Raw genomic sequence first — 26,942 nt, 5'->3', positions numbered from 1 at the left:
TGGAAAATGCCATTTCTTGGCTGGAGGTCCACCAACACAAAACCAGCACACTGAAGAAAAATAAAACCAAGGACCCACAGAGTCTATTTCACTTTGCAGACACTCCCCAGTACCAGCCCAGAGCCCAGTAGCTCCGCTGGGTGGCTAGAAACCAGAATAGCAAAAACAATGACTGCAGTTTACCTCTCAGAAAGCCCCATCCCTAGGGAAAGGGGGAGAACACCACATCAAGGGAGCACCCCCTGGGGCAAAAGAATCTGAACAGCAGCACTTGAGTTCTAGATCTTCCCTCTGACATAGTCTATCCAAATGAGAAGAAATCAGATATATAATTCTGGTATTACGACAAAACAAGGTTCTTTAACATCCCCAAATTTCACACTAGCTCACCGGTAATAGATCCAGATCAAGACAAAATCTCTGAATCGTCAGAAAAAGAATTCAGAAGGTCAAATATTAAGCTAATCAAGGAGGTACCAGAGAAAGGTGAACTCCAATTTAAAGAAATCAAAAACATGATACACGGTATGAGAGGAAAAATCTTCAGTGAAATAGATAGCATAAATAATAAACAATCATAACTTCTGGAAATCAAGGATCTACTTAAGAGAAATGCAAAATGCATTGGAAAGTTTCAGCAATAGAATCAAACAAGCAGAAGAAAGAACTTCAGAGCTCAAAGACAAGGCTTTTGAATTAACCCAATCTGACAAAGACAAAGAAAAAAAAGTTTTAAATGAACTAAGCCTCCAAGAAGTTTGGGACTATGTTAGGCATCCAAACCTAAGAATAACTGGTGTTCCAGAGGAAAAGGGAAATCTAAAAGTTTGAGAAAATACTCAAGGAAAACTCCCCCAGCTTTGCAAATGATCTAGACATCCACATATGAGTAGCTCAAAGAACACCTGGGAAATTCATCACAAAAAGATCATTACCCAGACACATAGTCCTCAGGTTATTGAAGTTAAGATAAAGGAAAGAATCTTAAAAGCTGTGAGGCAAAAGCGTCAGGTAACCTATAATGGAAAACCTATCAGACTAACAGCAGATTTCTTAGCAGAAACCCTATAAGCCAGAGGAATTGGGATCCTGTTTTAGCCTCCTTAAATAAAACAATTATCAACCAAGAATTTTTTTACCCAGAGAAACTAGGCTTCATAAATGAAGGGAAGATATAGCTTTTTCCAGACATAACAAATGCTGAAAGAATTAACCACCACCAAGCTGGCACTACAAGAACTGCTAAAAGGAGCTCTAAATCTTGAAACAAATCCTCAAAACACACCAAAATAGAACCTCCTTAAAGCATAAATTCCACAGGACCTATATAACAATAACACAGTGAAAAAAATAAACAAGGTATTCAGGCAACAAAAAGCACAATAAATAGAATAGTACCTCACATCTCAATCACATTGAACGTAAACAGCCTAACTACTCCACTTAAAAGATACAGAATGGCAAACAGATAAGAATTCACCAACCAAGTTTCTGCTCTCTTCAGGAGACTCACCTAACACATAAAGAACTCACATAAACTTAAGGTAAAGGGGTGGAAAAAGATACTCTATTCAAATAGATACCAAAGGCAAGCAGGAGTAGCTAGCTATTCTTATATCAGAAAAAACAACCTTTAAAGCAACAGCAGTTAAGAAAGACAAAGAGAGACATTATTTAATGATAAAAGGACTAATCCAACAGGAAAATATCACAATTCTAAATATACATGTACCTAACACTGGAGCTCCCAAATTTATAAAACAATTACTACTAGACCTAAGAAATGAGATAGATAGCAACACAATAATAGTGGGGGACTTTAATGCTGCACTGTCAGCCCTAGACAGGTCATCAAGACAGAAAGTCAACAAAGAAACAATGCACTTAAACTATATCCTAGAACAAATGGAATTAACAGATATTTACAGAACATTCCACCCAACAACCACAGAATATACATTTTATTCATCAGCACATAGAACATTCTCCCATATAGATTATATGATAGGGCCCAAAACAAGTCTCAGTAAATTTAAGAAAATCAAAATTATATTAACTACTCTCTCAGACCCACAGTAGAATAGAACTGGAAATCAACTCCAAAATGAACCCTCAAAACAAGGTAAATACATGGAAATTAAATAACTTGCTCATGAATGATTATTGGGTCAAAAATGAAATTAAAATGGAAATTGAAAAATTATTTGAACTGAACAATAATAGTGACACAACCTATCAAAATCTCTAGGATACAGCAAAAGCAGTGCTAAAAGGAAAGTTCACAGCATTAAATGCCTATATCAAAAAGTTTGAAAGAGCACAAATAGACATTCTAAGGTCATACTTCAAGGAACTGGAGAAACAAGAACAAACCAAACCCAAACCCAGCAGAAGAAAAGAAATAACAAAGATCAGAGCAGAACTAAATCAAACGGACACAAAAAAATACAAAAGTTAAATGAAACAAAAAGTTAGTTCTTTGAAACAATAAATAAAATTTTAGACCATTAGTGAGATTAACCGAGAAGCGAAGACAGAAGATGCAAATAAGCTCAATTAGAAACAAAGTGGGAGATATTACTCCTGATACCACAGAAATACATAAGATTATTCAAGGCTACTATGAACACCTTTACATACATAAACTAGAAAATCTAGGCTGGGCGTGGTGGCTCACGAAAGTAATCCCTGCACTTTGGGAAGCCAGGGCGGGCGGATCATGAGGTCAGGAGATAGAGACCAGCCTGACCAACATGGGTGAAGCTGCGCTGCTACTAAAAATACAAAAAAAAAAAAAATTGGCTGGATGTCGGGGCGCACACTTGTAGTTCCAGCTACTAGGGAGGCTGAGGCAAGAGAATCGCTTAAACCCAAAAAGCGGAGGTTGCAGTGAGCCAAGATCATGCCACTGATCTCCAGCCTAGGTAACAGAGTGAGCCTCTGTTTCAAAAAAACAGAAAACAAAAAACCTAGAGGAAATAGTTAAATTCTGGGGATATACAACCCTCCTAGATTAAATCAGGAAGATCTAGAAACTCTGAAGTGACTAATAACAAACAGCAGATTGAAATGGTAATTTTAAAATTGCCAACCAAAAAGCATCCAGGACCAGATGGATTCATAGCTGAATTATATCAGATATTCAAAGAAGAATTGGTACCAAACCTACTGACTCTATTCCATTCCACAGGATAGAGAAAGAGGGACTCCTCCCTAAATCATTCTAGGAAGCCATTATCATCCTAATACTAAAACCAGGTAAGGACATAACAAAAAAAGAAAACTACAGATCAATATCCTTCATGAACATAGATGCAAAAATCCTCAAGAAAATACTAGCTAATCAAATCCAACAGCATACCAAAAATACAATCTACCATAATCAAGTGGGTTTCATACCAGAGATGCAGGGATGGTTTAACATATGCAAGTGAATAAATGTGATACACCACAAAAACAGAATTAACAAAAATCAAATGATCATCTTAATAGATGCAGGAAAAGCATTTGACAAAATCCAGCATCGCTTTAGGATTAAAACTCTCAGCAAAATTGGCATAGAAGGGATGTGACTTAAGGTAATAAAAGCCATCTCTGACAAACCCATAGCCAATATTATACTGAATGAGAGAAAGTTGAAAGCATTTCCTCTGAGAACTGGAACACGACAAGGATGCACACTTTCACCCCTTCTATTCAACATAGAACTGGAAGTCCTAGCCAGAGCAATCAGGCAAGAGAAAGAAATAAAGGGCATCCAAATTGGTAAAGAGGAAGTCAAACAGTTGCTGTTTGCTGATGATATGATTATATACCCAGAAAACCCTAAAGACTCATCCAAAAAGCTCCTAGAACTAGTATATAAAATCAGCAAAGTTTCAGGATACATAATGAATGTACACAAATCAGTAGCTCTGCTATACACCAACAGCAGCCAAGCTGAGAACCAAATCAAGAACTTAGTCTCTTTCAAATAGCTACAAAAAAGTAATTAAATACTTGGGAATATACCAAACCAAGGACATGAAAGACCTCTACAAAGAAAACTACAAAACACTGCTAAAAGAAATCTAAATGACACAAACAAATGGCAACACATCCTATGCTCATGGATGGGTAGAATCAATATTGTGAAAATGACAATACTGCCAAAAGCAATCTACAAATTCAGTGCAATTCCCGTCAAAATACCATCATAACTCTTCACAGAACTAGAAAAAAAAACCTAAAATTCATATGAAACCAAAGACGACTCTGCATAGCCAAAGCAAGACTAAGCAAAAGAACAAATCTGGAGGCATCACATTACCCAACTTCAAACTACACTATGAGGTCATAGTCACCAAAACAGCATGGCACTGGTATAAAAATAGGCACACAGACCAACAGAACAGAACAGAGAACCCAGAAATAAGCTCAAGTACTTACAACCAACTTATCTTCAACAAAGCAAACAAAAGCATAAAGTGAAGAAAGGACATCCTATTCAACAAATAGTGCTGGGATACTTGGCAAACCACATGTAGAAGAATGAAACTGGATCCTTATCGCTCTCCTTATACAAAATCAATTTAAGATGGATCAAAGACTTAAATCTAAGATCTGAAACCATAAAAATTCTAGAAGATAACACTGGAAAACCTTTCTAGACACTGGTTTATGGAAAGACTTCATGACCAAGGACACAAAAACAAATGCAACAAAACCAAAGATAAACAGATAGGACTTTATTAAACTAAAAACCTTCTGCACAGCAAAAGAAATAATCAGCAGAATTAACAGGCAACCCACAAAGTGGGAGAAAATCTTCACAACCTATACATCTGACAAAGAACTGATATCAGAATCTATAAAGAACACGAACAAATCAGCAAGAACAAAACAAACAATCCCATCGAAAAGTGGGCTAAGGCCACAAATAGACAATTCTCAAAAGAAGATACACAAATGGCCAACAAAAATATGGAAAAATGCTCAACATCTCTAATTATGAGGGAAATCCAAATCAAAACCACAATGTGATACTACCTCACGCCTGTGAGAATGGCCATAATCAAAAAATAAAAAAGTAGTAAATGTTGGCATGGATAAGGTGAACAGGTAACAATTTTACACTGTTGGTGGGAATGTAAACTAGTACAACCACTATGGAAAACAATGTGGAGATTCCTTAAAGAAGTAAAAGTAAATCTACCATTTGATCCAGCAATCTTAGTACTAGGTATCTACCCAGAGGAGAAAAAAGTCACTATACGAAAAGATACTTGCACACACATTTATGGCAGCACCATTTTAACTGCAAAAATATGAAACCAGCACAAATGCCATTAATCAATGAGTGGATAAAGAAAATGTGGTACACACACACACACACACACACACACACACACACACACACACAAAGGAATACTACTTAGCCATAAAGAGGAACAAAATAATGGTATTTGCGGCAACCTGGATGGAACTGGAGATTATTATTCTAAGTGAATTAACTCAAGAATGGATAACCAAATGACCAAATGTACGTTCTCATTCATAATAGAAAGCTAAGCTATAAGGACACACAAGCATAAGAATGATACAATGGACTTTGGGGACTTGCATTTGCTATTCCTTCCACATAATATTCCTCATCTCCTTCAATCATAGCAGTGCTTCCCTTCCCTTCCCCTCCCCTCCCTACCCTTCCCTCCCCTCCCCGCCTTTTCTTTTTCTTTCTCTCTCTCTTTTTCTTTCTTTTGTTTATTTTCCCTTTCTTTCTTTCTTTCTTTCTTTTCTTTTCTCTTTTCTTTTTTCTTTTCTTTTCTTTTCTTTCTCTTTCTTTCTCTGTTGCTTGCTTGCTTGCTTGAAGGTCAGCTCAGCAGAATGCCTTCCATGATTAGTTTATATAAACGAGCACTTCCTTTGTATCCCTGTTCCCCCTTTATTTTACTTCATAACAATTATCATACATCTTGACATTCCATTGTAAATACACACACACATACATACACAGGGGGAGAAAGGGAGAGAGAGAGGCAATTCTCACTTAGCACACTTTTGATATGCATGGGGTTCAGTTACAACATTTTAAATAAAAACACCAGTCCTTCAACAACCATGTTGTTGAAATTGATCAAATTTCAGTTCTCATGGTAGATTAACTGTAAGTAATTGCATAAGGTACCAAATTTGCCACCAGTCCTTCAGTTCACAAATCACTATGTAAAAAAAGAGATGCACATAAGGACCAGTAACTAATTACATCGCTCTTTCACCATCCATTAGTGATTGCTCACTGTGCTTCTGTTATTCAGTTCATCACAGACAGCAAAGCATGGACTTTGGATGCCTCTTTGTGTCCCATTGACAAACCTATATATTTTATGAAAGTGAGTAATTAAAAGAGAGAATTAGACAACAAAGATGAAAAAGCAGCAAAGAAAAATGATAACACAAATAAAATAGGAATAAAATGTAAATTTACTTACAAAAGAAATATCTGACTATTGGAATATTCATACTGGAATCATTTGAGAAATTCTATGTTTACAACCAAAGGAACTCAGTGAAGCACAGCTCTCAATACACATGAGGAAAAGTGGGTGTGATGAAAAGAATGAAGATGTCCCAGAAGTCATGCTTGCCAAAGACCTTCCCTTTAATGGAATTCTCAAAGATACATCACAATATTGAAAGCACAAAGGAGAAAACACTGGAAGCTGCTTCAAACTCAGAAAAGAATATGACAATTTTACAAGATATTGAGAAGATGTTCACTCTATATCATAGGTTATATATCAAGAAGGCAAGCACACTACTCCTGATACTTTTTTCCTAGAATATGAAATACTTTAATTTTTAATGTTTCTAATGTTTGAAACTATAGTATGTTAAATATTAGTTGTACTATTTTTTCATTTTCCTATACATTCATAACTTTAAGCAGTGAGAGATATTTTAATATCAAAATGTTTTATAGGTTATGGAACAATAGTAGTATTTTTCATTGATTTCTATAATCATTTTGCATGGTTTCAGCTTGCATGGCCATTTTTACATTCCCATATTACTGTGCAAAGCAAACATTGTATAAAGAAATAAAAACCACAATATAATTATTTTTAAAAAGAATAAAATATTGGGGGGACTCATGTTAACTGATTTAAAGAATATTATAAAGCTATAATAATCAAATCAGGGTAGCACTAGCATAAGGATAGATGAATATATCAGTGGAACAGAACCGAGTTCAGAAATAGACCCATATATATGTGATTAACTGATACTTGTCAAATATGCCAAGGTAAGTCAAAGAGCAATGGACACCGGTCTCAAAAAGTTATGCTGAATCAATTGGACATCTTTATGAGAAATAATAAACCTAAACCTCACACCATACAAAGAATGAATCATAGCGTAAAACATAAATCTAAGCATAAATTTTAAAACTTCTAGATTAAAACAGGAGAAAATTTTACAGTCATGGAATAGGCTCATTTATTAATTTATAACAAACATAATTTATATTTATTAGAATTAAAGACATTAATGAGAACATGAAAGCACAAACATAAAAGGGAAAACAATACACTGGAATTGATGAAAATTAAAACTTTTGCTTTTCAAAGGATATCAAGAAAATGCAAAGGAAAGCCAGAAACTTGGAGCATGTATTTGCAACACATATATCTGACAAATCATGTATCCAAAATATATAAAAAGATCTTACAATTCAAGAAAAAAAATGAACTACTGATTAAAAATAAATGGGCTGACAGGCAAAATAATTAGGCAAAGATTGAACAGATATTCACAAAAAAAGTATGAGAATGGTAAATAAGTACAAAAAAGGATGTCCACCTTCATTAATGAAGGAAATAAAAATAAAAATCTCAATTAAATACTACTTCAAACCTACTGGAATGGCTAAAGTTAATCAGATTGACAATACCAAAGAAGAGTGAGGAGCAAATGAAACTTGCCTACAGTGTTCTTTGGAGTATAACATGGTACAACCAATTTGAAAAAGAGTTTGACATTTTTTAAATGAAGTTTAATATCTACTCACCCAATGGTACAGAATCTCCAACTTAGTAGATATTTGCCCAAAAGGAAATATGTGTCCACAAAAAGAATTATACATTCAAATAACCATAAAAAATTGAATTCATAATCAAAAAGCTCCCCAAAGTAAAATATTCAGGTCCACATAGTTTCACTGGAGAATTCGACCAAACATTTAAATAATAAACACTAATTTTGAAAGCATCTTGGCAAAATTATAACTGAGGAATTTATGACAGTGAAAGAAATCAGACCTAACCGACTCCATCTTGCTTCTAATCTTTAAGCTGTCCTTGTTCATTCCTGGGCGTAGGCCGAACTGAATTCCTTTGGGAAGGAATTCAGTTGATGGTTTGACGCTGAAACAAAACTGGTAACAGCCCTTTCCCAAAAAAGACCGCTTTTTTTGCCTGGGACCAGTCTGCCTTTGCAGGACTAACAAATTAGCGAAAAGATTAGAAATTACAGTTTAGGGGCCATGCAGCCTCTGGCTCCAAGAGTCCGAACCTTCCCAAACTGCTCCTGGAGATAACATCACTATTGTACAACCTAAAATTAGTACTTGAGACATTTTGCAGACCCTAAACTTGATGGATCAGCTGATACCACCCAGACTGGTAATCTGGTTCAACTAGTTCTGCCATCCCACCCAGGAACAGAAGACAGCGAGAAAAACTCACTCTGACACCCTATGATTCCATCTCCAACCTGACCAATCAGCATTCCCCACTTCCCAAGGCCCTACCTGCCAAATTATCTTAAAAAACTCTGTTCCCCAAATGCTCAGGGAGACTGACTTGAGTAATGATAAAACTCAGGTGTCCTGCACAGCTGGCTCTGCATGAATTACTCTTTCTCCATTGCAGTTCCCCTGTCTTGCGAAAGCAGCTCTGTTTAGTCATTGGGCAAGGTGAACCCATTGGGCAATTACGATTTTACACAACTATTATCAGAAAACTGAAGGGGAGGGAATGTTTCCCAACTTACTTTATGAGGCCAGTATTGTAATGACACCAAAACCTAACAAAGACAGTATAAAAAAAGAAAACAAAAAATATTTCCCATGAACTTAGATGCAGAAATCCTTAACAAAACATTAGCAAATTCAAATTCAATAACATATAAAAAAATTATATACCATGATCAAGTTTGTATTTGTTCCATATATGTAATAGTAGTTCAACATTTGGAAAATTAATCAATGAAATGCACCGTTATCAACAGGTTAGAGACAAAAAAATCATACCAATTGGCATAGAAAAAGCAGCTATCAAAATACAGGCTTATTCATGGTTTTTTATAAATAAAACTTTTAGGCCAGGTGCGGTGGCTCACGCCTATAATTCCAGCACTTTGGGAGGCCGAGGCAGGTGGATCACCTAAGGTCAGGAGTTTAAGACCAGCCCGGCCAACATGTTGAAACCCCGTCTCTACTAAAAATACAAAATTAGCCGGGCTTGGTGGCACATGCCTGTGATCCCAGCTACTTGGGAGGCTGAGGCAGCAGAATCCCTTAGAACCTGGGAGGCAGATGTTGCAGTGAGCTGAGATCTTGCCATTGCACACCAGCCTCCAGTCTGGGTCACAGAGTGAGACTCTGTCTCAAATAAATTAAAAAAATATAAAATAAAAATAAAACTTTCAGTTTTAGCCACTGAAATAAGGCAAGAGAAATAAAAAAAGATATTCAGACTGGGAAGGAAGAAGTAAATCCATCTCTATTTGCAGATAACATAACTGTCTATGTAGACCTAAAGTAGATGATGATGGGATGGATGCAGCAAACCACCATGGCATGTGTATACCTATGTAACAATCCTGCACAATCTGCACATGTACCCCAGAACTTAAAGTATAATAATAAAAAAAAGAAAATACCAAGAAATCTACCCAAAAAGAAAGAAAATAAAACCTCCCAGAAATAATAAGCAAGTTTTGCAAAGCTGCAAGATAGATCAACCCACAAAAATCCATCATTTTTCTATATACTAACAATTAACACGCAGGAATTGAAATTTAAAATACTATTTAGAATCACTTCAAAGGAAATAAAATACTTAAAAATGTAAAACATGCATGGGATCTTATGCTAATAATTGCAAAATGGTGATGAAATAAAAGAAAGATATAAATAAATGGAGAGACATACCTTGCTCACAGATTGAAAAATCTCAACATAGTGAAGAGGTTAACTCTCCTTAAATTGATTTATGAGTTTAATATAAATCCTACCAAAATCCCTGCTTTGTGGACATAAACAAAATTTATACGGAAATGCGCAGCCCTATAATAGCTAAAACAAAGTTGATGAAGAAGAATAAATTAGGGGCAGAACTCACTCTGCCTGATAATAAGAGTGATTTTTATTAGCTAAAAAAAAAAAAAAAAAAAAAATCAAGACTGTGCAGTAGTGTTTTAGGGAACAGACTCTAGAGCTATTCCTAAATCCATCCAGAGAGATCCAGAGTAGAGAACCCAGAACTCAGAAATAGACCCACAGAATACATTCAATGGCTTTTTTTTTTTTTTTTTTTTTTGAGACGGAGTTTAGCTCTTGTGACCCAGGCTGGAGTGCAATGGCGCGATCTCGGCTCACCGCAACCTCCGCTTCCTGGGTTCAGGCAATTCTCCTGCCTCGCCTCCTGAGTAGCTGGGATCACAGGCACGCGCCACCATGCCCAGCTAATTTTTTGTAGTTTTTAGTAGAGACGGGGTTTCACCATGTTGACCAGGATGGTCTCGATCTCTTGACCTCCTGATCCACCCGCCTCGGCCTCCCAAAGTGCTGGGATTACAGGCGTGAGCCACCGCACCCGGCTTCAATGGCTTTTAATAAAGATGCCAATGAAAGTTAAATGGCTTATATCCAAAGGACAGGCAACAACAAATGCTGGTAAGGATGTGGAGAAAAGGGAACCCTCATACACTGCTGGTGGGAATGCAAATAGTGCAACCACTATGGAGAACAGTTTGGAGGTTTCTTTAAAAAATACAAATAGAGCTAGCACATGATCCAGCAATCCCACTGCTGGGCATATACCCAAAAGAAAGGAACAGTAAATTGAAGAGTTATCTGCACTCCCATTTTTATTGCCACACTGTTCACAATAGCTAAGATTTGGAAGCAAGCTAAGTGTCCATCAACAAGTGAATGGATACAGGAAATGCACTACATATGCAAAATGGAATACTATTCAGCCATAAAAAGGATATCCTGTCATTTGCAACAACATGGTTCGAAAAGGGATCATTATGTTAAGTGAAATAAACCAGACACAGATAGATAAACATCACATGTTCTCACTTATCTGTGGGCTCAAATAAAATCATTTTGATTTGAGTTCAAATCAAAATAATTGAACTCATAGACATGGAGTAAAAAGATGGTTATCTTTTTACTTTTACTTTTACATGGAGTAAAAAGACTGGGAAGGGTAGTTGGTGAAAGGTTGAAGGGGGAGGCAGGGTAAGAAGCAGGTAAGGATAGTTAATGGGTACATAAAAAGAAACAATGAAGTAAGACCCACTATTTGATAGCACAACGGGGTGACTATAATCAATACTAACTTAATAGTACCTTTAAGAATAACTAAAAGAGTATAATTGGATTGTTTCTAACATAAAGGATAAATGTTTGAGGGGATAGATACCCCATTCTCCATGATGTGATTATTACACATTGCATGCCTGTATCAAAACCTCTCATGTATCCCATATATACACCTACTATGTACCCATAAAGTAAAAAGAAAAATCACAAAATTTAAAAAAAATTCTCATAACTCAACAGTAAAGAAAGACAATTTAAAAAGAAAATGAACAAAAGGCAAGAAAAAACATTTTACCAAAACAGATATACAGATGGCAAATGAGTACATGAAAAGATGTTCAACACCATTAACCATTAAAGAAACAAATTAAAACTACAGTGAGATACCACTGCATACCTGTAAGAATAGCTCAGGTAAAAAACAGTGACAACATCAAATGCTGATGATGCTGAGAAGCTAGCTTACTGGTGTAACGATGCTGGGAATGTAAAATGGAACCATTATTCTGGAAAATAGCTCAGCAGTTTTATATAAAACTAAACATACTATCGTCATATGACCTGGCAATTGTGCTCTTGGGCATGTATGCCAGAGCAATGAAAACATCTTCACACAAAAACATGTACACTGATGTTCATAGAAGCTTCATTAGTAAGTGCCAAAAACTAGAAACAACTTTCAATGGGAAGGAAAACCCATTGATATACACACAACTTAGATAAATCTCAAGGGAAGGATGCTGAGTGAAAAATTTCAATCTTAAAAGTTGTATATTTTATTGTTCCATTTATATGGCATTCTTGAAATAACAAGATTATAGAGATGAAGAACATATTAGTCATTTCCAAGGGTTGGAGAAGAGATGTATGTGGTTATTAAAGGGCAATGAAGGAGATCTTTGTGGTGACAAAACTGTTCTATTTCTGACAGGGTTTGTGAATGTGCAAAACTATACATGCGATAAAATTGCCTAGAACTAAACACACACACACACACACACACACACACACACACACACACACACACAAGTACATGTAAAATTGGGAAATCTAAATAACATCAGTAGATGATATCGATGTCAATTCTTGGTCATGATACTGTACTATATAATTCTGTAAGATGTTACCACTAGAGAAAACTGAATAAAGAGTACATGGAATCTCTCCATGTTATGTCTTAAAACCACACGTGAATCTAAAAATATCTCAAAACAAAAAGTTGTATTAAAACAAAAAGGTTTGAATATAATCTCACAGTAGCATTGTCCATAACAGCCCTAGAATGGAAATAACAAAAATGTCCAACAACAGGTGAATGGAGAAGCAGATTATACTACTCAGAAATAGAAATGAACAAATTGTTCACACGTGAAACATCATAGTTAATTTCCCACGCAATACTGAATAAAAGAAGACAGTATTTTATTTATATGAAGCTCCAGAACAAATAAAACTAATCAGTGGCAATGAAACAAATTACAGAGTTGGTAAAAGGGAGGAGCTAAATGACTGCAAAAGAATCTGCATGGCTTTCTGGGATGATGGAAATATAAAGACATCTTGATTAGGGTGGTGGTTACATGTGACACACATTTATCAAAACTTATCAAAGTGTATCCTTTAAATCTGTGCTTTTTATTGTGTATGCAAATTATACCTCAACAAGTTATTTTTAAGTGTCAGTGTGGCTGTAAGACAGAGAGGAGTCTAGGATATTGAGGATGGAGGCAAGGAAGTGTCTGGGGAGTTTCCAGTGCAGGCATCTCTGATCCTGGTCAGATAGCCTTAAAGGGAAGGGCATATCAGACAAGGAAACAGGGCACATTGAATAGGAAGCCAAGAAATCTGGGAACAGTAAAACCTCTTTTCTCTATTACAACACCACTTTATTTATTTCGAGACAGAGTCTCACTCTGTCACCCACGCTGGAGTGCATGGTGTAATCTTGGCTCACTCCAACCTCTGCCTCCTGGGTTCAAGCTATTCTCCTGCCTCAGCCTCCAAGTAGCTGGGATTACAGGTGCATGCCTCCATGCCCAGCTGATTTTTTGTATTTTTAGTGGAGACAGGGTTTAACCAAGTTAGCCAAGATGGTCTCAATCTCCTGACCTTGTAATCTGCCTGCCTTGACCTCCCAATGTGCTTGATTACAGGCGTGAGCCACTGCGCCCAGCCTACAACATCTCTCTACACCACGGAGTGTGTGGGGAATAAGAATCCTAAGGTCTATATTTCAGTGAGATACTGCTAATGATGACTTATAATTTGTACAGGCTATCATTTGCATATTTTTGCATGTGCTTAATTAGTGTTATCTTCAAGATTTATTAGGTAAACAAAAGGAGTTTGTTGGTTCAAGAATATACCTGACTTATCATATCCTCTCTTGACTATGCACTTTTGATTACTGAACATTTCCAGAGAATTAACAAATAGAGCAGGAGATTAAATGATATGGAAAATATTAATTAGTGGGCTAAATATCCATACTTGGTGGGAGAGGCATATATGCAAAGAGACTGAACCATGTTCCAGGGAAATACTCAGAAGATGAAGCTACCAGCCTCTTTATTAATGGGCTTCAACTGCCTCAAGCTTGCTGTGTTTTTAAAGCAAAATTATGTGTTTCTAACACAAATGCTCCAGCAGTACATTACAGCCTGATAGGGAAATCTGGTGGGATAGAAACAGCTCTCTACTATTTATTTACGCCTTGTGAAACTGCCACTGAATTCTGATATCCTGACACTGGGAACAGCCAACTAACTTGCAGAGAAGTCAATTCCTGGAAATTTCACCATCATTTTAATTTTGAAATAAAAAGAAATTAAGACATGAGGAAACGATATCTGAGATGCTGAATATAAAGACAGCATTTAATTATTCTGAGTCAGTTATCTCATTTAAAGAATTCTTCACTACCAAAAACAATGCACCGATATCTTTATGAGTGTTTTTTTCTGCTAAACACCTCTACTTTTTAGATATTTATATTCCAGAACCATTGATTTTTGAGGCTTCTCCCATGAAAACTTGGGAGCAAATTCATTGTTAACTACCAGTCTGGAACTGAGGAAAGAGTTGATATGTTGAAACCAGAATTCCATGCCATTTATTAGCTACCTGCTTCCAAGTTTCTTTACTTAAAAAAAAAAAAAAAAAAAAAAAAAAACACAAGAATCAAAATAATTCCTTTCTATCGTCCTGAAAAGTCTATTTGCAAATAAATGAAATAATTCACCTGAAACATAAAGTATATTTCACACAATATATAACATTATATAGTGTTATTTGATGTGTATTTGAGAAGACACTTGATAGAAGAGATTTACCATACCAATATTTAATACAGTTTAAAAACTAACTTTTAACAACATGAACAACCCAAAATAAATAAAACTATTCTAATGAACTAAAATCTGGAATCTGCAAAATTCCAATAGAGTTAAAAATTAACCAATATATTTCGTTTTAAGCAATATGATAATAATGTGAAACCAGTCAAACACAAAGAAAAGGCTTGTACAATTAAATAATTTTAAGCTATTTTATATATTCTCACAACTTTATTATAGGTTTTTTGATACTCAAGATCAAAGCACATAATATATTTAAAAAATTGTTAACCATTCTTTATTTTGTCCATTTTATTTTAATAATGAAAACATAAAATCTATCCATCATTATATATGAAAATAGGCCAAGGATCTCTATTCAAGTATGTATACAAAGGGGTTACACGAAAAAATATCTGTGCTTACTGTAGTCATCCTGATGTGCTATCAAGTTCTATACCTTTGATCTAACTATATATTTGTACCCATTTGTACTTAGACTAAAATTCAAGCAAAATAAAATTTTAAAAAAAGAAACTTCTCAATGTGCCCCTAGGTTTCAAATACAAAAGTTTGGCCAGGCTAATAAAGTACAATAGTATATTACAATCTATGTTACACTATCTTCTACCACATGTGAATCTGAAAAAAAGTTTATTGATTTAGAAACCATCTGCCAGAGACCTCACAATTTCACCCAAAGAAGCAATTTGTTTTTATTTTCTATCACTATAACTGCTTATCCCTTTCATGGCTCTCAGTTATAAGTCCCAATGAGTCACCTTCCTTTGTTTCATTTCTTCAAACATTTCTAGAAAGGTGAAAATAGTATATTGGTTTGCTTGAAAATGTTTTCTCTACTATTCTTTCTCAAGTGGTCAATAGTATGTTACTAACAAATGCATTTCAACTGAGAAGAATAAGTTTTCTGAACTGACTCCACTCCTGTTACAAGTGCATTATTATAGTTCAGTAACCAATCTGTCTTCCTCTTCTATTGCACAAAAATCTTTTCCTAGACTAAGGTTTTAAAGAAACTTGAGCTTTGGGAATCAAACTCCAAGTAGGTACATTGAAGATAGAGGTCTTCACTCTTTTGACAAACTCTGCACTTTGAAAGCAATTTGTTTTTGTTCAACTGTATTTCCCAATTGTTGAGAAAGCTAGTCACTGTGGAATTTGTCAGAATCCTGACTATAGAGTCAATATTTTTAAAATTAGATACATTCACAATTTTTACTTTTTTCTCTATGGCAAAATTTTCATCATCCATACCCTGCTGCTACCTAAAATTGTGTGCACAGAATGAGTATTCCCAAGGGATAAAAAAAGCCTTTCACATTAACTCAAGCAAAGTAATTAAAAATATAAATTTAGTAAAACAGACATGTTTTTGGGTAAGTTTTTTCCAACATGTGGTGAGGCATGTATGTATAACCATATTTATGAATATGGTTATACAGTACGTAATACAGTACATTAAGAATTTGACATGTTTTTCCTTTATGATACTGAGAATATATAATTTAGCCTATTTCCATTTTTCCCTTGGCTGCCAGAAAGCTGAGAGTCAAACAAACCAGCTGCTCATTATATAACTATATTAGTCTCTTTTTGAACAAATTTGTTTTTTTTTCTGTGCCAACTTCTAGAGTACTGTCTAGTAGTAATTCATTAGTTTTATAGTGCATATGTTACACATCATAACCTTTGTCAAGTCTCCTTTAGGTAACAGTATACAAAAAGTGTAGACATATTTAAGATCAAGGAGGTAAGTTTTGATTTTAGGCAAAATTAACAGAAATTGACAAAGACTTTTATATGTCTTGAAAAAGTGCTTAAAGCCACCTTTCATCAAATAAAATAGATTTTATTTTAGCTCACCTATTGGCAATTGTCAGGCTTCTGGAAAGGCTTTAATTAAAGAGTACCAGAGGATTTAAGAGCAGAATGGCTGTTTGTGTCAATATTAAGTCAAGATTTGCAAAGGCCTATTATGGTTCCAGTGACATTTCTTTCCTATTTTTCTATATCAGCAGGGACATTTCTTAACGGAATGGATTGCTATTTGCTAATCAGATCTTCTGACAGTAAAGGTAGGCTAAGCAGGACGCCAGGTGAGAAGCCAGAAAATAAAGTCTTATCAAATGTAAAGCTTGTAACATTGCACCTGCCATGTACGTTGGTTTACCTCAAATGGTCATTGCTTTTTCTCAAAATCATATAAAGTCGTATTCTAATAAGTGTTCGTAAGCAACAAAATTATGCCTTAGTAGACTGAATAATTTTTAAAAAAATCATTTTGAAGCATGATAGAAGTTTAATAAACATCTAAAGAGATTTAAAAGCCAATAAGTAATCATAGTCATCAATTAGAAACAAACCTCTCATATACTTTACATCCACAAGCTTTTTCTACTGCATGAATCGAATCACAGCTGCCTTATTTTCACCCAAAGATAACACACTATTTTGTGAATCCATAAGGTTATTTATTACTAATATATTTTATATTTGCATGGCATTTTTCTGTTTACAACACACTTTCATTTATAGATTATCTCATTCAAGCTTCATCATTCTGAGAAAACAGATTACATTCACATTGAAAAGCATGGGACGAGGTTAACAAATAGACTAAATATACAAATAAAGTTAAAACAGCCTGATTAAGATACAGCATTTAAACATTTTGAAGGCTGTGCAAAGCTAATATAATGTCCTTTGTCATCAAGCTCACCGAAAAGCTTTTGTTAGGTAACATTCGTATGGTGCACTGTACAAACCATTAACATGGACAAACATACAAGGAGCATATAAGTAGAGAATAAAAGCAAGATTAATGTACATAATAGTAGCAAAAAAAATTGTCTTTTATCATTCAAAGCCCAGATGCATAAGAGTAATATGCATATGCATGTCATAGAAGTAGTGATAGGTAGATAAAATTTATCACTTTTTTATTTCAAGATAATAATATTTTAACTTATGTAATTCCTACAAGAACCCCCTGTGAGGTACGTACTATTTTATGCCTGAGGAAACTAAGGAAAAAAGATGAAGAAATATTACTGAAAGCCAGGCATGCTGGTTCCTGCTTGTAATCTCAACACTCTAGGGGGCTAAGGTGGGTAGATCACTTGCCATCAGGAGCTTAAGACCAGCCTGGGCAAGAAAGCAAGACCCTGTCTCTACAAAAACCAAAATAAAATAAAAAATTAGATGGTAGCTTGCACTATAGTCCTAAGTCCTCAGGGGATTGAGGGGGAGGATTGCTTGAGCCCGGGAGTTTGAGGCTGTGGTGAGCTATGATTGTGCCTGGACAACAGAGTAAGAATGAGACACTGTCTGAAAAGAAAATAAAGAAAAAAGAAAAGGAAAGAAAGAAACAAAAAGAGAAGAAAAAGAAAACATCACCCAAGATCACACACCTAATGAGTGGCCAAAGGAGGATTTAAACCCAGGCAACTTATCCCTGCCCCTACTCCACCGCGTGGAAAAGTTACCTGCCACGATGAACAGGAAATTGAAACCTGTTGGAAAGAAAGGGGAAAGAAAGGGAAGAGCAGAGCTTAGCTTATGATTAGGTAGTACCTGAGAGAAATGATTTGAGGGAAAAACAACTAAAATAACTTAAAAATATTCACTTCACTGACTCTCCACCATGAGGAGTTTCCATTTTAGGATCTATTTTCTGAGATCCCCTATTTGATCCAGGTATTCTGGTAAATGTACAGTCACTATTTTAGTTTTCAACTAATATCATGGGAATTACAATGACTCTCATGACATCCACATGAAAGAAAATGAAAGCCCATTTCCAGGGCAGTAGCTAGACCTGAACTTTACTGGGAGAAAAAGGAAACCAAAATAGCTGGCTTCGAATGTGGGCTGAGGACCAGGTAGGAAGTGGACGACATACAGTGGAGCCTTCCAGACACACAGAATAGCACCCACAGAATAAAACAAGAGCCCTGGACGCCAGGGTAGTCATTGATCACACAAGCCTAGAAAGATGACAAAGAAAAGACGAGCCTTCAAGGCTTTAAAATTTGGAGCAGAGACCTTGGCAATAAGAAACTGCCGGAAAGCTTTCAGAGAAGGTTTGAAATAGAAAGTCAGGTTGGTTAATTTGGCACCACCAGGAGGAATACGGTGTGGAGTCTAGCCAGGCCTATGAGCCCTTGAATCCTGAGATAAGAGATGGCAGGAAACCAAATGCAGAAGGTGGCACCAGGAGAGTCCTCGTTCACAGCACATCCTAGAATATGCTCCAGGGATTTAGAATGATGGATGATGGAGAACAGGCTCTTGCTTATGAATTTTCCAGGAAAGATTTGGGACACAGTAGTCTTACAGCTGTGTTTTTCCCAGTGGCAACTTGACTAAAGGAGACAATTTTGATAGGCCCTATCTGCTTTCTATTTTATGCCACCCAGAGAAGCTCAGAGAGTATGGGAAAGTAAAAGTTCACTGTTCAAAAGGAGTGACACGGTGCTTCACGTCTGTTTCTGAGACCTGGGGTATTGTGACAGACAAGAAGATGTACAGAAATGGTGGGCAGCACAGTAAGGAGCTCCCTAGGCAGCATGATCACAGAAAGAACTGCCATTGGTGACCTGTATTTTTCCAGAAGAAAAGAGGAAATTAAAGAACACATAAAACCAGAGAAGAAAGTGGGGAGGCAGAAAGGGTTTCAGGAGCAGAGAGTACACTGAGTAGCAACTTGACAGCCAGACCCTATAAAAAAAATATGAGTTTGGATCCAAATGCCCAGTCGATAGAGAACTGAGGCAGCTTAGAATCTTCAACATAAACAAAGGAGAGAGGGGTATACAATGACTGAGCTGAGGTATAAACAATAATATCTAGACCCAGATTTCAACAGCAGCAGTGTAGCTCTTGGTGGGAAGAATATTTTATATGTATAGAAGTAAAAATGATATGTGTGCTAATTCCCAAAAAGGGATTAAAGACCTTTCTCTAATATATTACCAGTGTGTAAATGTTCTCCAAGACTTATTTTATTAAGTGCACATTTCTGGGAAGATGATAAAGCTAGCCATTAGATTGCATTCTGAAGATGCTCAATTATTTCCTTTATCTACGGTCCCTCATCTTTCTAAAATCTCTACACTGGGCCAAATAGGAGACCACTGAGCTTAGTATGTCAGCTCATTCCTGGATATGTTCTTTGCTAATAGGAGCAAACGGTGTGTCTTCCACCAAATTTTTAAGTGTCTGAGAAGTCAAGTATCTTAAAAACCTGGCTGTATTTTATGCTGCGCTCCCTAAGGCTGTGCTGAATAAATGCAGAGATACAGCTTACACTAGAGAAAACAAAGTCAAGTTACATACACATTCTCTATATTGATAATATTAATAGCAGCTATCGCTTCACTGTTTATACCATACTAAGCATGCAGATATTAAAATCAATCCTCTTCAAATCATCTTTTAAGATAGGTGGTCCCAATTTACAGAAAAGGAAACTGAGGCCTAGGTATTGTGAACAATTTCCCCAAGAATACACAAAGCTGGAAAGTGGCAGAAATGAGGTTAAATACAGATCTGCCTGAAGCCCATATGCTTAACCACTAGGCTCCTAAGCACAGTGCTATCAGCTGGGAATACAATATTGGGTAAGTCATGGTTCAGTCTTCCAGAAGTCCACATGGGAGTAAAGAGAGAGGAAAAAGAGTAGATATAATCCATAATAGGATGAAGAAATCCTGTAAGTATATGCAGACTTAGCAACTAACAGCCTGAGTATAAACAGTGAGGGCCAGTGTTTGCACTGGGCCTTAAAAGGAACAGTTTGGTTGGCATGAGGGCTGTGGATAGTTGCAGGGGGAAAGTGTCCATCCCAAAGGAGTGCCTTTTACCAGCTGACTGAATCCATTCTAAACATCGGTGGACTGAATCATTGAATGGAATCACCAATAAGGAAGACTCTAGTTTTAATGGTCACTTTTCAAAATAAGTCCCAGTTTCTCATTATTCTTAAGCTATCTTCAGGTTTTATTAAGCCAGCTTTTAAATACATTCAATAGATTGATTTTTTTAAAAATTAAGAGTATTAAACCAGAAGAGCTTCAAAAAGACCATCAGATTGATGCTAAGTTATTGAATACTGGCTTTTGTTTTTAGCACTCTAGCTAATTGGGTATCTGATCATCATATATTTCAAAGCAATTTTCCCAAGTTTATCAGCAAGAAACTTCTATAATTCAAATCCAAAGCTTCACTTCAAATATATTGCCCTTCTCTCTTCTTCCTTATCTATAGGGCTGCAGTTCATCACTGAGGAAATTAAACTGAGCAAGAACAAGTTATTTTTCACAAAGCCCACTTGTTGAGGTTTAATACTCTGTAATACTGATAAGATTCTATCTACCTAAACAAATTAATTTAGCAGTTTAGAAGTATCTAAGAAAACATAATATTGTATAACCCATAATAATCTGACTATTCAGTGTTTATTTTATAGAAATCCCCACTTAGGTAGGCATAATGAAGCATGTACAAAGATGTTCAATGCAGTATTGTTGTAAGAGCAAAAACTGGAAGCAACATAGATGATCATCAGTTGAGCAATAGTTAAATAGGTATCCTGTTTAGCCTATGAATTGACAATGAGGTCAATCTGTATGGATTAACACAGTAAGATCTATAAGACATATTAATTAAAAAAATCAAATTGTTAAAAATGTATGATAAAACATCAATTGTGCAGAAACATCACACGTTCACACCAAATCACGTATATATACACATGTACATACAAAAAAGAGATACGTACATATATACATATATTTTAGTACATATCTCTTTATATTATACTTATGTACATATCTCTCTTTATCCGTATATTTGTGCATATAGAATTGTCCGTTGGTATCCATGTGGGATTGGTTCCAGTACCTCCCACAGATACCAAAATTCACAGATGCTCAAGTCCCTAATAGAAAATAGTGTAGTATTTGCATATAACCTATGTATGTTCTCCTACATACTTGAAATCATCTCCAGATTACATAAAATATCTAATATAATGTAAACTCATGTAAAGAGTTGTTATACTCTATTGTTTAGGGAATAATGACAAGAAAAAAATGTCTGTACATGTTCAGTATAGACATAAGGTTTTCTAAGAGTATTTTTGATCCATGGGTCTTTGAATTCACAGATGCAGAATCAACAGATACAGAGGGCTGACTTATATACCTATCTACATATATACACACACATAGATATATATGTAAATGCATATCTAAATGCATAGAGATTGGGATTGAGGATAGCATTTAAGGAAACTTTCTCTGTTCTCATTACTTTATTTCTGTAAAAATATGAATTTCTATATTACTTATACTGATGGTCTCCAACTTATAATGGTTTAATTTACAATTTTCTTACTTTAAAATGGTGTAAAAGTGATACACATTCAGTAGAAACCCATACTTCAGGTATCCACACAACCATCCTGTTTTTCACCTTTAGTATAGAATTAAATAAATTACATAAGATTTTCCATGCTTTATTATAAAGTAGGCTTTGTGTTAGATGATTTTGCCCAATTGTAGACTAATGTAAGTGTTCTAAGCATGTTTAAAGTAGGCTAGGCTATGCTATGGTATTTAGTAGGTTAGGTGGATTAAATGCATTTTCAGTTTATCAGGATTTATCAGGTCAGTATCCCATTGTATGTCAAGGAGAATATGTATAATGAAAAATAAAGGTTTCCTAAATTCAAATTTTAAAAAGCACCTTCAATTTAGAAACTACTACATTCCGTTTGTAAGCTATAATTAATGTTTACCAGCCTATAGTTTTTAGCATTTTTCCCCCTTTTAAAAGAAAGACCAATGTTTTGCATTTTGATGCAATTCAGTTTGGGTCTCCAAGTGTGGCTAAGAACTCAGTGGAAGCAGGACATACCCTTTACAGAGTACCACAAAATGAGTGTTTAATAACTATAAAAAAGAGGAATGAACCAATCAATGAATAAATGACAGTCTCAGTAAATATGTTTATGTTTCTCATCATTGGTTGAAGTTTGAAACCTAGCAATTGGTAGGGAGACATTAGAGGATATTCAAAGTAAAAACTAACATCACTCTCTTTTATTCTGGGCAACACTGCTGTATTGATTTGTCAATGGTGCTAAGGACTGAATCTCTAAAAGCAAATTAAGATTTATATATTAAGATTTTCTTCTTTAGCCCTAGACATTAATTTGTTAATTTTTCTGTTATAATTTTTGAACACAGGTAATACATAATTAACATGATGTGACATTTTAGGGACAGCTTCCTAAACTTTCATTAGCCATTAAATATAAATATAAATTTTAAAATGTAACCCCCATTTCAATTCTTTTCATTATTAAAAGCTTTATTTTAGTATTTGGCTAAAAGTCACAAATTCCATTTCAATTTGGTGTCTACCTAATTTTAATGCAATCCAAAAACTACAACATTTCTTAATAAAAGGTAATTAACAGGAAAGTATAAACAACACACCGAGAATACATTTGGTAAGGGCTTAATATCCAAAACATATAAGGAACTCAACTCAATAGCAAGACAACAATCCAGTTAAAAAATAGGCAGAGGATCTGAATAGACATTTCTGAAAAGAATATATATAAATGGCCAATAGTTATATGAAAAAATGCTCAATATCACTAATCATCAGAAGAAATGCAAATTAATACCACAATGAGATTTCACCACATACCTGTTAGAATGGCTATTAGCAAAAGGACAAAAGATTGCCGAGTGTGGTGGCTCACACTTGTGGTCCCAGCAATTTGGGAGGCTGAGGCAGGTGGGTCACTTGAGGTCTGGAGGTCGAGACCATCCTGGCCAACACTGTGAAAGCCCATCTCTACTAAAAATACAAAAAATTAGCTGAGTGTGGTGGCTCACGCCAGTAATCCCAGCTACTCCAGAGGCTGAGCAAGAGAATTGCATGAACTCAGGAAGTCGAGGTTGCAGTGAGCTGAGATTGTGCCACTGCACTCTAGGCTGGGGAACAGAGCAAGACTCCATGTCAAAAGAAAAAAAAAAGATAAAAAATAAGACAAATGTTGACAAAAGACAAATGTTGACAGTATGTGAAGAAAAGGGAACACTTGTGCACCATTGGTAGGAATGTAAATTAGTGCAGCCATTATGAAAACCAGTACGGAAAGTGCTCAAAAAATTAAAAATAGAACTGCCATATGATCCAGCAATCCCAATACTGGGTATATATTCAAAGGAAATAAAATCAGTGTATGGAAGAGATATCTACACTCTCATGTTCATTGTAACATTTTTCAAAATAGCCAAGACATGAAATCAAGCTAAGTGTCCTTCAATGGTGAATGGATAAAGAAAATGTGGCATATATATATACAATAGAATACTATTCAGCCTTAAAAATGAAGGACATTTTGTTACTTGCAACAATATGGAGAAAGCTGGGGAATACTGTGTTAAATGAAATAAGTCAGACCCAGAAAGACAAATACCACACTATCTCACCTACATGCAGAATCTTAAAAAGTTGAATTTATGGATTAGATCTCACTTAGATGTGGAATCTTAAAAAGTTGAACTCATGGGTTAAAGGATATAAAATTTCAGCTAGATAAGAGTAAGTTAAAGGGATCTATTATATAACATGATGGCTATAGTTAATAACAATGTATTGTATTTTGAAAATTGCTAAGACAGTAGATTTTTAGTGTTCTCACCACAAAAACTAATGGGTATGTGAGGTAATGCATATGTTAATTAGCTCAATTTAGCCATTCCACAGTTTATACATATTTCAAAGCATGTTGTACATGATAAATATGTAAAATTTTTGTCAATTAGAGATAAACAAAACAATATCCTCCAAAATTTTATCTATGAAAAGTTTGTCTGCATAACATAATGTAAATGTAAGCATGTAAAAGAATTAAAAGTAGAGTTCATTGAAAATGCAGACACCATAGCTTTATCCCAAGCCTACTGAATTGGAATCTCCAGCACTGGGACTGAGGAAATTGTATTTTAACACTCTCCACTGGTGAATCTCTTGCACACCAAACTTTAGGACTACTGAGACAGGATGCTGTATCCTTCCTTGAACTTACATACCTTTGCTACTCAAGGTGTGGTTCTAGGACAAGCAACATTTGTATGTCATAGGAGCTTGTTAGAAATATAGTCTTAGGTAACACTCAAGACTGACTGAATCAGAATATGTATTTTAACCAGATCCTTCGTTGGTTCACAGGCACATTAAAGTTTGAAAAATACTATGATAATACAATATACTACTCTTTTGTTATAAATTTAAAAATTATAGGGATAATGAGTATTTTTTAAGTACAAAAGGGATAAAATGTAAAGGAAAAGTTTTTCTCTTTTTTTCTTTTTTTTTTGAGACTGAGTCTTGCTTGCTCCGTTGCCCAGGCTGGAGTGCATTGGTGCTATGTTGGCTAACTGCAGCCTCTGCCTCCTGGGTTTAGGCAATTCTCCTGCCTCAGTCTCATGAGTAGCTGAGATTACACGCACCCACCATCACGCCTGGTTAACTTTTGTATTTTTAGTAGAGACAGACTGTTCTCAAACTTCTGACCTCAAGTGATCTTCCCACCTTGGCCTCCCAAAGTGCTGGGATTACAGGCGTGAGCCACTGCGCCTAACCAAAAAAGTTTTTTCTCCACCACCTATATCAGTTTTACTCTTCAGAAACCATAAATAGGAAGTTTCTTATTTTTTTTCTTTAATTTTCTGGATAAAGATACTCATATTCTGTGTTTTAACATCTGGTATGGGGATGAGAAATCTGATTCACATTCCAAACATTTCTGTGATAATTAACTTCAGATATCCACTTGACCAGATTCAACAATAGCTAGAGAACTGGTAAAGCATTATCTCTAGGTTTGTCTGTAAGGGTAGTTCCAGGGGAGGAGACTGGTATGTGGGTCAGTGGCCAGAGTGGGGAAGACCACTCTCAATGTGGATGGGCACCATCCAACTGGCTGGGGGCTCAGATGGAACAAAAAAGGCAGAGAAGAGGCAATTTCTTCTCTCTCCTAGAGCTGGAACCCTCTTTTTCCCTGTTCTTAGACATGAGAACGCCAGGCTGTCTGACCTTTGAACTGTAAGACCGGCACAAGTGTCCCTTAGGTTTTCAGGCTTTTGGCCTTGGGCTGAGTGAGAGTTACACCATCAGCTTCCTTTGTTCTAAGGCCTTTGGATTTAAACTGAGCCAGAACTGGCTTCCCAGGTTCTCCAGTTTGCAGATAGTCTCCCATGGGCCTTTCGAGCCTCCATAATCATGTGAACCAATTTCCCAAACAAATGCTCCTTATCTATCTACAGATTGATTTATTGATCTATCTCTTTGGAGAAATTTGACTAGTACAATTTTTTGTAAGTAAACAATTTTCTTTTCACTAGAAGCTTTTCAGATTTTGCCTTATTCTTAGAGCGATGAAATTTCCCCAAGAAAGTATCTAAATTAATTTCTAAGTTTTTGCCTTTTTCATTTATCTTGCTTGGTACTTACTGAATTCTTTAAAAATCAAGAATTAATCTTTCTTTTTTTGAGATGGAGTCTTGCTCTGTTGCCCAGGCTGGAGTACAGTGGCATTATCTTGGCTCACTGCAACCTCCACCTCCCGGGCTCAATAGATTCTCCTGCCTCACCCTCCTGAGTAGCTGGGATTACAGGCAAGTGCCACCAGTCCTGGCTAATTTTTTATATTTTTAGTAAAGATGGGGTTTCACCATGTTGGCCAGGCTGGTCTTGAACTCCTGACCTCAGTTGATCCACCCGCCTCGGCTTCCCAAAGCGCTGGGATTACAGGTGTGAGCTACCATGCCTAGCCAAGAATTAATCTTTCTTAAGCCTGTAAAAAATTTTTTCTACTGCTTATTTTTTCTGCTCCACTGCTTCTCTTCTCTGCTTTAGAATCTTGGACTAACATTCACCTGACTGAACAATATTCTGACTGGATG

The 26,942-nt window shown here is 35.7% G+C and overlaps 1 protein-coding gene across 8 annotated transcripts in view; it reads right to left on the bottom strand.

Annotated features, from left to right (window-relative positions):
* MCTP1 (multiple C2 and transmembrane domain containing 1) overlaps window positions 1-26,942 on the bottom strand; it is a 578,648-nt gene that overhangs the window by 468,756 nt on the left and 82,950 nt on the right. The window lies entirely within an intron of this gene.

Source organism: Sapajus apella, unplaced genomic scaffold (assembly GCF_009761245.1).
Source record: "Sapajus apella isolate SASKATOON/1434 unplaced genomic scaffold, GSC_monkey_1.0 scaffold1, whole genome shotgun sequence".
In the NCBI taxonomy this organism is placed as follows: Eukaryota; Metazoa; Chordata; class Mammalia; order Primates; family Cebidae; genus Sapajus; species Sapajus apella.
The sequence above is the reverse complement of the archived record's forward strand: the minus strand, read 5'-3'. Positions and strand labels throughout refer to the sequence as shown.